Source organism: Panthera pardus, unplaced genomic scaffold, assembly GCF_024362965.1.
Source record: "Panthera pardus isolate Hobbes unplaced genomic scaffold, ASM2436296v1 HiC_scaffold_16, whole genome shotgun sequence".
NCBI classification, from domain to species: Eukaryota; Metazoa; Chordata; class Mammalia; order Carnivora; family Felidae; genus Panthera; species Panthera pardus.
The window spans coordinates 141,397,852-141,411,751 of NW_026526721.1; the positions used below are offsets into that span (position 1 = coordinate 141,397,852).

Sequence of the window (13,900 nt, forward strand, 5' to 3'; positions counted from 1 at the left end):
TTACTTATTCTTGAGAGAGAAACAGAGACTGAGTGCTAGCAGGGGAGGGGCAGAGAGAGAGAGGGCGACACAGAATCCAAAGGCAGGCTCCATGCTCTGAGCTGTCAGCACAGAGCCTGACGTGGGGCTCAAACTCATGAACTGCCAGACCATGACCTGAGCCGAAGTTGGACGCGTATCCTACTGAGCCACCCAGGTGCCCCATTTTTTTCAAAGTTTTAATGAGCATGTTTGCCTGGGAAACATTAGGGTCCATATTATCAGGAATTGTTTAAGACAGCTATTGACTGAGTCAGAGTTTCCCTTTTGAATCAGGTAGCCACTTGGAAAACTATCCCCATCTTCCATTCTGAGGTTGAAGTAGCCAGTCAAAGGATGTGAAAGAAAAGGCAGTTTTCCTTTGCCAACAAGAGATTTGTCAGTCATAAGCATATATTCCTCTCCTTGGAGACTTGGTAACCCAAAGAGGAGAGCAGATGAGTGTTATTAGGAAACTCGGAATGTTCATTTGTGATATTCTCTCTGGCCAGTGTCCTAATTTTACCATTTCGATAGACTCATGCTAGAGAGCTTTTTGTTTTTTGCTTTGTTTTGTTTTTTATTAAAAAGAAATGTTCTTTTAAGAATGCTTTTCCTCGAATTATCAGATGAATGTATTGGTTATCCAATGGCTTCTCTCTTTGACCGGGATCTGTAATCTGTAGCTTTCTGTAGTCCTTCTGGGAATTTCTATCTACTTTTTCATCTGCTCCAGTTTACATTTCCCAAGGCTTATTTCTCTAATTGATTTTTCGTGTGATTTTTGCACCTCTGTGATTTTTGTACTAGTTGTTCCTGGTGTGCCTGTTAGGAGTATTGGCGATGATGCCTCACAAAGAATTGAATAAAAAACAAACACATCTATTGACTCAGCACAGCCTTTTTTCACTTCACCCCAACTGCCCGGCAGTCCAACTTGGCATTTAGAACCACCTGGTGATTCAGAGCCCCTTCGAGGTAAGCTGAAATCATTAAAACAAATGTAAGAATCTTCTGGCATTTTCCACAGTGGTTTTCTTAACTGCCGTGTCCAGTTCCCATCCCTGCATAAGACCTCACCTCTAGATGCAGTTTTTCGGGCAAAATCTAACTTACAATTGCCTGTGTTTGAGAAGAAGGAGGACGTTGAGGCTGGAAGACTCTTCTGCACAGCTGAGGCGGTGCTGCCTCCAGCTGCGAATTTTTGCAAATGTTCCACCTTTCCCTTTCCAACACTACCCTTCATTTTATGTTGGCTCGCCGTGTGAAAATCGAAGCAGGCAAACACCACAGGATTCTAATAAGTTTCTCAGTTTTGTAAGCAGTGTGACTTTTCTTACTGGAACGAGATAACAAAATGAAACTGCAAACCACAAACACACTTCCACCGACAAAATCTGTTAAAACCATGCAATATAAACTTTAGCTCCGGAAGGCTCCGGGACCTAGCCCACTTGAGTACTTCATCCCTGCTTCTTTACTTTGGAGAAGACGAATGTTATTTCTTTTTGTTGTTCAGTCTTGCTCACTAAGAAGGCTATTGAATTTCAGGTAGAGAAATTCAGGAAGGATAATATCATTTTCCTTCTTAAGATTTACATGGTTTGTGGAGTTTTGGCAGATGAATCAGCAAAATGAACGCAAAATTAAATATATTTTATGATGATATATAAAATGATGTATAAAATTCTTGGAGAGATTTCCTCCCAAAGAATGGACTCATGCAACTGTTACCTTATAAAAGAGGTAGATTCAGTGATCACTGAATTAATTGAAATTCAAAGAAATGCTGTCACATTTGGTGAGCGAAAAGAGATGCAAAAGTATCTAATGGACCCAGATGTGTGGATTTTGGGAGTTCACGCAAAGAGTATATAAAATATCGAAAAATACGTAGGTAAGAATATCACCACTAGGAAGAACAGTGAACTCACACTAAGTAATCCCTCAGCCAATGAAAATGATAGAAATTTATTCAGGAGCTAGAAGTGACTAAGAGTGTCTGCTAAATGTCACCTTTGGGAGTTTTTTCTCCACTTTTCTGCAGTTGCAGCATCTGTCAGACACCTTTGGTATTTTTCACTTATTTCCTTACTACCTGTGTTAACTCAGCTCAGGCTGCCATAACAGAATGTCACAGACTAGGGGGCTTGAGCAACAGACATGTATTTTTCACAGTTCTGGACTGGGAAGACAGATCAAGGTGCCAACCGATTCGGTTCCTGGTGAGGGATCTACCCTTCTCCTTGCTTATTCTGCTCCCGAATCATTGCTCCAGAGGCACTGGTCTCCCTATTAGCCCTAGAATACTTCAAACTAGTTTTTCCCCAGGACCGTTGCACTTGCTCTTCTTTCTTTGTGGGTGCTCTTTAGCCCTCCTGCTCTCTGATTTTTTTCAAGTTTCCATTCAAATGCCGTCTCCTTCAGTCCTTCTTCAATCCAGAACAGATCACAGTGTCTCTTCATTCCCCCATTATTCTCTAGCTCCTTTTTCTAATTTATTTTTCTGTATAGCAGGGATCACATCCTGATAATTGTTACTTATTCATACATATATTGTCTATTTCTATTAGAATGTCAACTCCATGAGAACAGGGTTTTTGTCCTACTCAGCACAGTATTCTCAGAATCTAGGATAGTACCTGGCACTGTTGTATAAAAGAAAGGAAGGAAGGAAGGAAGGAAGGAAGGAAGATAAGAAGGAAGGATGATAGGAAGGAAGGAAGGTAGGAAGGAAGGAATAAAGAAAAGAAGAAAGAAAGAAAGAAAGAAAGAAAGAGGAAGGAAGAAAGAAAAGAAAAGAAAAGAAAAGAAGAAGATAGTCAAATCTGAAGCTTCCTTAGAGTGACAGGTGATCTGATCTGATAAACAGCTTCTGGTTGAAATTATGATCATTTTGGTAATTAAGGAAAAAGGGAGTTCTATGTTAAGAGACTCTCCTGGATTTTGTGAAAGACTCGAGAAAATAATCTTTCCTCAGTGGAGTTGTTGACACAGAGATTAGCATGAATTTAATTGGCAAAGTATTTTGGATGTAATTATGAATTTCTTTTAAATAATAAAGCAAACTTCCTTGGACCTTTTGCTTTTCTGTTCCTTGTATCTCCCCATATATCTCTGCATAACCCCCTGTGTTCAGTGGTTCTTAGGAGGGTTTGGTGGCATGGCACGGTGCCACTGCTGCAGGGGATATGATGACATCCCAGGAGAGTTCATGTCATCAAGTTCATGATCTGGCTGGGGAGACAAGACTTTGACTTGCAGCATCTAAGCGCATGTGGGATTAAGAACGAAGATGAATAGTTTAAAAATACTGTAGAGCTTCAGAGGAAGAGAGTGATGCATGTAGGCCAGGAAGGAAAGAAAGCTGTGTAAGGAAGACAGGATTTGCACCATGCCATGAAGGAAAGATAAGATTCTCATGGCTGACACAGAGAAATAGGGAGGGTGGATGGCATGATCGACTTGTAAAGGTGGAAATACCTGATGAGTTTAAGGGACCAAGAGAACATGGTACTCTATCTTTGGCTGCAGCAGTTGAGCGGAAGCAATTGTTTCTCTGTGCCCTTTAGAAATCCCACTTTTCATGATGGACTTTGTCATCTAATTTCCTTTTCAAGTCTTGTTAAGTTGGAGCTCTTCTTGTCTAAGACACTTTTTGCCCTTGAACGAAGGCACTCTCTGTAAATCACAGGACTCTTCCTTTTCTAGGTATAGACTGAACACTTTCTTGTCTCAGGGATGTGACATTGGCCTCCATTGTCCGTATTTACTTTGAAACTTTACTGACATTGGTATAAAAAATGGGAGATAACAGCTTTCTTAATCCCTGGCTTTGGAGTGATGGTGTGGGAAACTAGTTCAGCCAGGGAAGTCTCCCAATGTGGGATGAGGGCAATGGCGTCTCTTAAAATTAAAGTTGCAGGAAGCACTAAAATTAAGGGCATCTCAGGAGCTCCTGCCATTTGGTGACTCAGGGCCTTATAAAGGGCTGAAGCCAGCTGAGTAAGAGATGTTCCCCGAGTTAAAAAATAGTATCTTTTGCCTGTGCACTGTTTCATCTTTTCAAGGAAGCACGGAGAACAATTATTTATTTATTTTTAAAGCAAAATCACTAACCCTGCAGGTTGTCATCTGAGATACAAGCCGGGTGATTTAGGAGTAATTTTGGCTTCAGTGATGATGTGGGAACCCATAAAATGGCTTCGGTTCCAGATTTATGGCTTGGAGGGGGAGGATCGTGATACCCTGTTATATATCCTGATTTCATCTCTATCTCTTCACCCAGGGAAGGGTTTCTTCTTATTGTGGCATTTTGTACTCTCACAGCTCACTTCTCAGCTGCCTGGGAAGAGGAGAATGATGCCCAGGAAAATCTGGCTTCTTTGGGAAGTTCCAAATATCACCAAAGGAGGCAGTAGGCAGGGTTTTGAGAGGTCACATAAAAGATGCTGTCTCACTTGCGTCTGCACGCATCAGGGGCGAGTCGGTGGTTGAAAAATCGTTTTGCATATTACTCCTGATGTGTGTAAGAGACTTTGCCCTGGGGCAAAAGGGAAGGCAATGAAGATCGGAGAACAGATGGGGTTCTTTCTGCTTGACACTGTGAAAAGCTATTGCAGATATTATCAGTTTGGGGAGAAAGGTATTTTAATTAAATGAGTCTTTGAGAAGGGGACAGAAGGGAATAGGGAATTTCACACGGGAGATCATTTCCTCTTTCTTGAATATTTTTCCTCCTATAGTTTTCATAATACTGTTATATCCCAGTTTACTTCCTGCTTCTCCTTCCATTTCTCAGCCTCCTCTTTCTTGCCCAGCTCCCAGGGAACAGAGGCTCCTTAAGGACTCCCTGGGGGGAATGCTTCCCATCCTCTGGTTCTTTTCCTCTGATCTTGTACCTTCTTCCACAGCCTCAACTATCATCAGCACATGGATGAATCCCTGAACTTCATGATCCCCAATCTTGAGATTCTATCATTTATCCATTGGTTTGCAAACCAAAACTCATGCCTTTTGTCTACACCTAAACTTCATACGTGTGTTTACCCTGACCTGATGGACATCTCTACTGGGAGAACCACCTATAAGTATGCCTTTTCATGTCTCTTATTTCAAGGCTTTTCGTGGGCAGCTTGCTGTTTGTTTTGCATTGACGTGGATTGTTTGATGGGCACACTTCTTCTTGTTTTTTGAGTTTATGAATTGATTTTGAATGTGCATTCCCCAGCCCACCAAAGTCTCCACCAATCCTTGACATTTATACCTGCTGCTTATCGTATTTTTGCTACATGACTGTACCTGAAGACATTTGAGCTTGGGACCCCAGACATAGAGGCATTTTTTATTTTTCTTCCTCCCTACTCACTTCATTCTTTCCCCACCACCCTATCTAAGCCGTTCCCAAGCCTGGTCTACACCATCTCCTCAGTGTCCACCAAGCGTGTGCCATCCTTTCTTCTCCTTCTGTCACTTAATTACCTCAGCATCTACAATAGAATCCTAGGTCTATTCTGCTCACCTGTGATTAATCATTCCGAAAGCTATCTCAGATGGTGGCAATTCCCTGATCTAACATTCTGAATTTGCTTCACATTCTGACCAAATTGAGTCAATTTGCTTCATCCTGGCATTAGGAGAAGTCTGTGGAGTCCCCCCCCCCCCAACTTGTCCCAACCATCATTTGTCTATTTTTAAATTCATCTCATTCTTAAGCCTATTCTTTGAGCAGATTGCTCACAGTTCCCTGAGCATAGCCTAAACTCTTCTGCCTCTCTACCTTTGCTCTGATCTTCCCTCTCCAGCTCTGTATGTTGAGATTCTATCTGTTCTTTAAGGCAGATAGGAGCATATAGGATCAGAGCAGACAAAAGAAAGGAATGAAGCAGGCCAGGAGTTGAGTGCAACGGGGAGTCGTGGGGACCAAACCAAAGTGGAGATCTATGACTGTTTCTATGCTGCTCTAAGTAATTATTGCCAGGCTGGCACGTGGACCCCAAATTTTCAGATCATCTTATTTAGCAAGAGAAGCCAGAATTCCAGATACTTATAAGCAATATTCCAAAGTTTCAGTGTTGGCAACAAATTTACAGAAAATAGCTGAACAGAACCCATGGACCCCACAGAGCCAGTAGCTAGCAGGTGTCCACTGGCAGTGCAGAATGCAGCCATATCTAAGCATTCCCTGATCCTCCCTTATCATGTGCCATCCCTTCTTTTTTTTTCCCCAAGTTTATTTATTTTTGAGAGAGAGAATGAAAGCAGGGGAGGGGCAGAGAGAGAGGGAGACCAAGGATCTGAAGCAGGCTCCAGGCTGAAAGCAGAGAGTGCGATGCAGGACTTATACTCACAAATCATTAGATCACAACCTGAGCTGAAGTTGGAAGCTTAACTGACAGAGCCACCCGGGTGCTCCTGTGCCCTCCCTCCTTTGCCTATCCTGCACTGTGGCATTTATTTGCTTTGTATGTGGGTGATTGCTTAACACGTATCCTCCTTGAAAACTGAGACCATATCTTGCTCAACTCTGTAAGTCTCGGTCAGCTGGAAATTGGAATAGTGTTTTGTATGCATTAGACATGTGTTAGTAGGTACATTTTTAAATGGACTTCTCAGTAGTAACCTTGAATTATATAATTCTGATAATTAGGACCCAATAATGAGGCAGACTGGACATATTAGGTGATGAAAATGTATATAAACTTCCCAGTCCTTGTCCCCCACTAATTTTTCTCCTTGACTTTTGATAGCTCAGGAATGCACCCTTACTCTAGGCAGGAATTCTACTACTGAGAAAAGTATTTCACATTCATTTCCCCCCCAAGTCTATGAATTTGTTCTAGTTCACCTAGGTTCTGGTCCCCTGTACAGAGAAAAAGTATGCTTGAGATTTCTGTTGTTCAGCTTTACCATTATAATGAGGGCATGTTCTTCCTTTCATGATGCAGGTTTCCCCTGCTTTTTGAGAGTTCACCATACATAATTTTGCTTTTATGAATGACCTATGTCAGTACCTGTTTTCACTAATGGAGAGAAATTCAAAGAGGATTTATGCTTATGGCCATGAACCGTGATAGAGGGAAGCAAGAATGGCACTACCAGTTCCTTCTCTGGGAACCACACTCAGCATCTCAGCATCAGGCTGCCATAGCTTTGAGGTGTGTCTGTGAGTATCTGTGCTTTACCTGGATTTATTTTGTGCATCTGTTAGCAAGATGTGTCCTAAGGTATCATAAAAGTATAACTGAGATGATTTTGGGGGTTTGGGAATGCTTAAAATAGTTTCCACATAAAATAGTGGTACCTGCCTCTTTGTTTTATGCCATTTCTGCTTATGAAAGGTTTTTTAGGAACCCTGTAACTTTTCATAGTCGGGAACGGGGGACCTGTATGATTTCTGGTGGGGAAGAAAAGGGTTTAAGGACAATGTCTTCTAACACTCTTGGAGAGGAGGTAAGACGGCAGATTAGTATGGGGACCCTGATCTCGTCTCATCCCTGAAATGCAGCATCAAATCATTTTGAACACCTAGGATATTGATCTGAGGATTAATGCAACAATCTGCATAATTTGAGCCAGATAACTTGCCAGATGGAAGAATTCATCCAAAAATAAAGAATAGGAAGAAATGATGTCCAGGGATTTAATCAACACAGATAAAAGTAAGATGTCTGAACTAGAATTTAAAATCACAATTATAAGAATTCTAGCTGAGGTAGGAAAAAAAGCATAGAAGACACCAGAGAATCCCTTTCTGTGGAGATAAAAAAACCTAAAATCTAGTCAGGCCAAAATTAAAAATGCTATAACTGAGGTGCAATCTTGAATGGATGCCATGATGGCAAGGATAGACAAAGCAGAGAAGTGAATCAGCAATATAGAAGATAAAATCATGGAAAATAATGAAGCAGGGGAAAAAACGAGGGAAACAAAGGCAAAAGGTCATGATATAAGAATTAGAGAACTCAGTGGCTTATTAAAAAGGAATAACATTTGAATCATAGGAGTCCCAGAACATGAAGAGAGAGTAAAAGGGGCAGAAGATTCATGTGAGCAAATTATAGCTGAAAACTTTCCTTATCTGGGGAAGGACACAGACATCAAAATCCAAGAACACAGAGAACTCCCATTAGATTCAACCAAAACTGGCCATCACCGAGGCATATCATAGTCAAATTCACAAAATACACAGACAAGGAAAGAATTATAAAAGCAGCAAGGGAAAAAAAAGTCCTTAACCTATAAGGGAAGATAGATTAGGTTCACAGCAGATCTGTCCACAGAAACTTGGCAGGCCAGAAAGGAGTGGCAGGATATATTCAATGTGCTGAAATGGAAAAATATGCAGCCAAGAATTCTTTATCGAACAAGGCTCTCATTCAAAATAGAAGGAGAGATAAAAAGTTTTCCAAAAAACAAAAACTAAAGGAGCTCATGACCACTAAACCAGCCCTGCAAGAAATCTTAAGTGGGACTCTTGAGGGGAGAAAAAAAACAAAACAAAAGAAAAAAGGCCAAAAGCAATAACGACTAGAAAGGACCAGAGAACATCACCACAAAAACCCACTCTACAGGCAACACAAGGGCACTAAATTAATATCTTTAATCACTCTAAATGTAAATGTACTAACTGCCCTAATCAAAAGACATAGGGTATCAAAATGGATGAAGAAATAAAACCCATCTATATGCTGCTTACAAGAGACCCATTTTAGACCTAGAAACACCTGTAGATTGAAAGGGAGGGGATGGAGAACCATCTATCATGCTAATGGATTTCAAAAGAAATCTGGAGTAGCCACACTTTTATCAGACACACTAGATTTTCAAACAAAGACTGTAACAAAAGATGAAGAAGAACATAATATCATAATTAAGGGGTCTATTTACTAAGATCTAACAATTATAAATATTTATACCCCCAACTTGAAACACCCAAATACATAAATCAATTAATCACAAACATAAAGAAACTCATTGATAATAATACCATAATAGTAGATGACTTTAACACCCCACTTACAACAATGGACAGATTAAGCAGAAAGTCAATAAGGAAACAGTGGTTTTGAATGATACACTAGACTGGGTGGACATAACAGATATATTCAGAACATTTCATACTAAAATAGCAAAATACACGTTCTTCTCAAGTGTACATGAACATTCTCCAGAACAAAACACATACTGGGTCACAAATCAGCCCTCAACAAGTACAAAAAGATCAATATCATACTGTGCATATTCTCAGACCACAATGATATGAAACTTGAAATCAACCATAAAAAAACATTTGGAAAAAACATGAATACTTGGAGGTTAAAAAACATCCTACTAAAGAATGAAAGGATAAACCAAGAAATTAAAGAGAAAATTAAAAAATACATGGAAGCCAATGAAAATGAAAACACGACAGCCCAAAACCTCTGGGATACAGCAAAGGCAGACATAAGAGGGAAGTATATAGCAATCTAAGTCTTCCTAAAGAATGAACAAATGTCTCAAATACACAACCTAACCTTATCCCTAAAGGAACTGGAAAAAGAACAGCAAATAAAGCCCAAAATCAGCAGAAGAAGGGAAATAATAAAGATTAGAGCAGAAATCAATGACATTGAAATAATAATAAAAAAACCAAACAAACAGTAGAATAGTTCAACAAAACCAGGAGCTGGTTCTTTGAAAGAATTAACAAAATTGATAATCCCCTAGCCAGATTCATCAGAAAGAAAAGGAAAAGACCCAAATAAATAAAGTCATGAATGAGAGGAGAAATCACAACCAACACCACAGAAATACAAATAATAATAAGACAATATCATAAGCAATTATATGCCAACAATTGGGCAATCTGGAAGAAATGGACAAATTCCTAGAATCATATAAACTACCAAAACTGAAACAGGAAGAAATAGAAAATTTGAATAGACCCATAACCATTAAGGAAATTGAATCAGTAATCAAAAATCTCCAACAAATAAGAGTCCAGGGCCAGATGGTTTTACAGGGGAATTCTACCAAACATTTAGAGAAGAATTAACACCTACTCTCTTAAAACTGTTCCAAAAAATAGAAACGGAAGGAAAACTCTTTCTATGAAGCCAGCGTTACCTTGATTCCAAAATCAGGCAAAATCCCTACTAAAAAGAACTACAGACCAATTTCCTTGATGAATATGGATGAAAAAAATTCTCAGTAAGATACTAGCAAACCAGATCCAACAATACATTAAAAGAATTATTCACCACAATCAAGTGGGATTTATTCTTGGGTTTCAGGGATGGTTCACAGGTCAATATCCACAGGTCAATCAATGTGATACATCACATTAAAAAAAGAAAGGATAAGAACCACATGATCCTTATAAGAGATGCATAAAAAGCACTAAAAAAACCCCACAACATCCATTCTTGATAAAAAAGTAGGGATAGAAGGAATATACCTTAAGATCACATAGGCCATATACCAAAGATCCACAGCTAATATCATCCTCAATGGGGAAAAACTGAAAACTTTCTCCCTAAAGTCAGGAACTCCACAGAGATGTCCACTTTCACCATTGTTGTTCAACATAGTGCTGGAAGTCCTAGCCTCAGCAATCAGACAATAAAAAGAAATAAAAGCTATCTAAATTGGCAAGGAGGAAGTCAAACTTTCACTTTTCGCTGATGACATGATCCTCTACATAGAAAACCCAAAAGACTCCACCAAAAAACTGCTAGGACTGATACATGAATTCAGCAAAGTCACAGGATATAAGATCAATGTATAGAAATCAGTTGCATTTCTATACACCAATAATGAAGCAGCAGAAAGAGAAATAAGGAATTGATTCCATTTAAAAAAATTGATCCCATGTAATATGAAAGAGATTGAAGAATACAAAAAGAAATGGAAAAACATTTCATGCTCAGATTGGAAGAACAAATATTGTTACAATGTCGATAGTATGGGCCGCCTGGTTGGCTCAGTCGGTTGAGCGTCCGACTTTGGCTCAGGTCATGATCTCCTGGTTTGTGGGTTCGAGCCCCACATCAGGCTCTGTGCAGAAAGCTCATAGCCTGGAGCCTGCTTCGGATTCTGTGTCTCCCTCTCTCTCTGCCCCCGCCCCCAACTCACACTCTGTCTCTCTCTCCTTCAAAAATAAATAAACATTAAAAAAAATTTTTTAAAAATTAAAAAAAATGTTGATGGTACCCAAAGAAATCTACATTCAATGCAATCTCTATCAAAATATCACCAGCATTCTTCACAGAGCAAGAAGAAACCATTCTAAAAATTGTGCAGAACCAGAAAAGACCCCAAATAGCCAAGGTAATGTTGAAAAAGAAAACTAAAGCTGGAGGCATCACAATTCTGGACTTTAAGCTGTATTACAAAGCTGTAATCATCAAGACAGTATGGTATTATCACAAAAACAAACACATAGATCAGTGGAACAGAATAGAGAACTTAGCAGTGGAGGCACAAATGTATGGCCAACTAATCTTTGACAAAGCAGGAAAGAGTATCCAATGGAAAAAAGAGTCTCTTGAACAAATAGTGTTGGAAAAACTGGAGAACAACATGCAGAAGAATGAACCTGGGCCACTTTCTTACACCATACACAAAAATAAACTCAAAATGGATCGAAGACCAACATATAAAACAGGAAACCATCAAAATTCTAGAGAAGAAAACAGGCAACAACCTTTTTGACCTCCATTGCAACAACTTCTTACTAGACACATCTCCAGAGGCAAGGGAAACAAAAGCAAAAATAAACTATTAGGACCTCGTCAAGATGAAAAGCTTCTACACGGAGAAGGAAACAATCCACAAAACTAAAAGGCTACCAACGGAATGGGAGAAGATATTTGCTAATGACATACCGGGTAAAGGGTTAGTATCCAAAATCTATAAAGAACTTCGCAAACTCAAAACCTGAAAGACAAATATTCCAGTGAAGAAATGGGCAAAATACATGAGTGGACACGTTTCCAAAGAAGACAACCAGATGGCCAAGAGACACGTGAAAAGCTGCCCAACATCACTCATCATCAGGGAAATACAAATCAAAACCACAGTGAGGTACCACCTCACACTTGTCAGAATGGTTAAAATGAACAACTCAGGACACAACAGATGTTGACAAGGATGTGGAGAAAGGGGAACCCTTTTGCACTGTTGATGGGAATGCAGACTGGTATAGCCACTTTGGAAAACAGTATGGAGGTTCCTGAAAAAATTAAAAATAGAACTGCCCTACACCCAGCAATTGCACTAGTACGTACTTATCCAAAGGATACAAAAACGCTGCTTCGAAGGGATACATGCACCCCAATGTTTCTAGCAGCAGTATCAACAATAGCCAAATTATGGAAAGAGCCTAAATGTTCATCGACTAATGATGGTTAAAGAAGATGTGGTGTGTGTGTGTGTATGTGTATATATATATACATATACGTATGTATACATATATATGTATATACATATATATATATGTATATACACATACACACACACACCTACATATAATGGAATATTATTCAGTGATCAAAAAATGAACTCTTGCCATTTGTAACAACACGGATGGAAGTAGAATGTATTATGCTAAGTGAAGTAAGTCAGAGAGAGATAAATATATGATTTCACTCACATGTGGAATTTAAGAAGCAAAACAGATGAACATAGGGGAAGGGAAGGAAAAATAAGATAAAAAAAGAGAGGGAGGCAAACCATAAGAGACTCTTAAATACGGAGAACAAACTGAGGGTTGCTGGAGGGGTGTTAAGTGAGGGGGTGGGCTGAATGGATGATGGGCATTAAGGAGGGCACTTGCTGGGATGAGTACTGGGTGTTATATGTGAGTGATGAATCACTGGGTTCTACTCCTGAAATCATTATTACGCTATATATTAACTAACTTGGATTTAAATAAAATAATTAAAAAAATAAAACAGTTTTAATTTATGTTTCTTATTACGGGCTTAGGTTTGAGATCTTTTTTCCCTGTTAGTTTTGGGTACTTAAAGTATTTTATGATCCCCAAACCCAGAACTGGAGGTATTTTGAGGTGAAACTAGGAAGAATCCATTTTCTGCTTCTTTTGCTGTGTTTTCATGAAATGAAAAATGAGAATATAAGGTCAAACTTGAGTGCTTTGTATTAACACTAAGGTTAGGTAAAATCTCATGTCTTCTAACGTGCAGAAAAATAAAAGGGAAGATTTCTGTGGCGAAGGGGAAAAAAAAGCAACAGATGAAGGATGCTGTCCCTGACGGATGAATGACTGCACGCAGCCATTGAATCCCACTTCCCACAGACTGCCAAAATTGAGAAATAGAAATGCCACACAAGCTAATGAGCTTGCTTGGGCTGTGAAATTCCACACGGTTACCCCAATGCTAAGGGTAACAGCTAAAAGAAACCTGAAAATAATGAATGTGATTGATTACACTTGGGAAACATAACAAGGCTTGCTGAAACTCGTACGAAAATAACATAACATATAACAGCCCCAGAAATAATCACAGTGTTGAGCCCAGGTCACACTGTGTGAAATAAGTCAGGTATTTCTGATTAATATGGTCTCTGGGCTGCATTTGCTAGGAAGTCTTACTGTGTGTGTGTGTGTGTGTGTGTGTGTGTGTGTGTGTGTGTGGTGTGTGCACATGCACTGTGTGTACTTATTAGCCATTCGGTTGCTTTGGTTGGCAAGCAGAAAGCTAGAGCCTGTAATTGATTTATAAAGTATTTCTTTCTCTTAATTGACAAGGCATGGTACAAATCCCATTTTGGAATGTGGAGGCTTTTGCATAAACATCAAGCACAATGGATCTTTTGGTGAAGGTCAAATTTTGTTTCTTTTACATTTTATAGCCCCACCCCCATCTCCCAGGGT

At 39.4% G+C, this 13,900-nt stretch overlaps 1 long non-coding RNA gene and 1 other non-coding gene across 2 annotated transcripts in view; both read left to right on the forward strand.

Moving 5' to 3' along the window:
* The window catches only part of LOC109251385 (uncharacterized), a 254,942-nt gene that overhangs the window by 163,472 nt on the left and 77,570 nt on the right, over positions 1–13,900 (forward strand). The window lies entirely within an intron of this gene.
* On the forward strand, positions 10,974–11,058 carry TRNAQ-UUG (transfer RNA glutamine (anticodon UUG)). The gene has a single exon. It is a non-coding gene; the product is annotated as a tRNA-Gln (tRNA).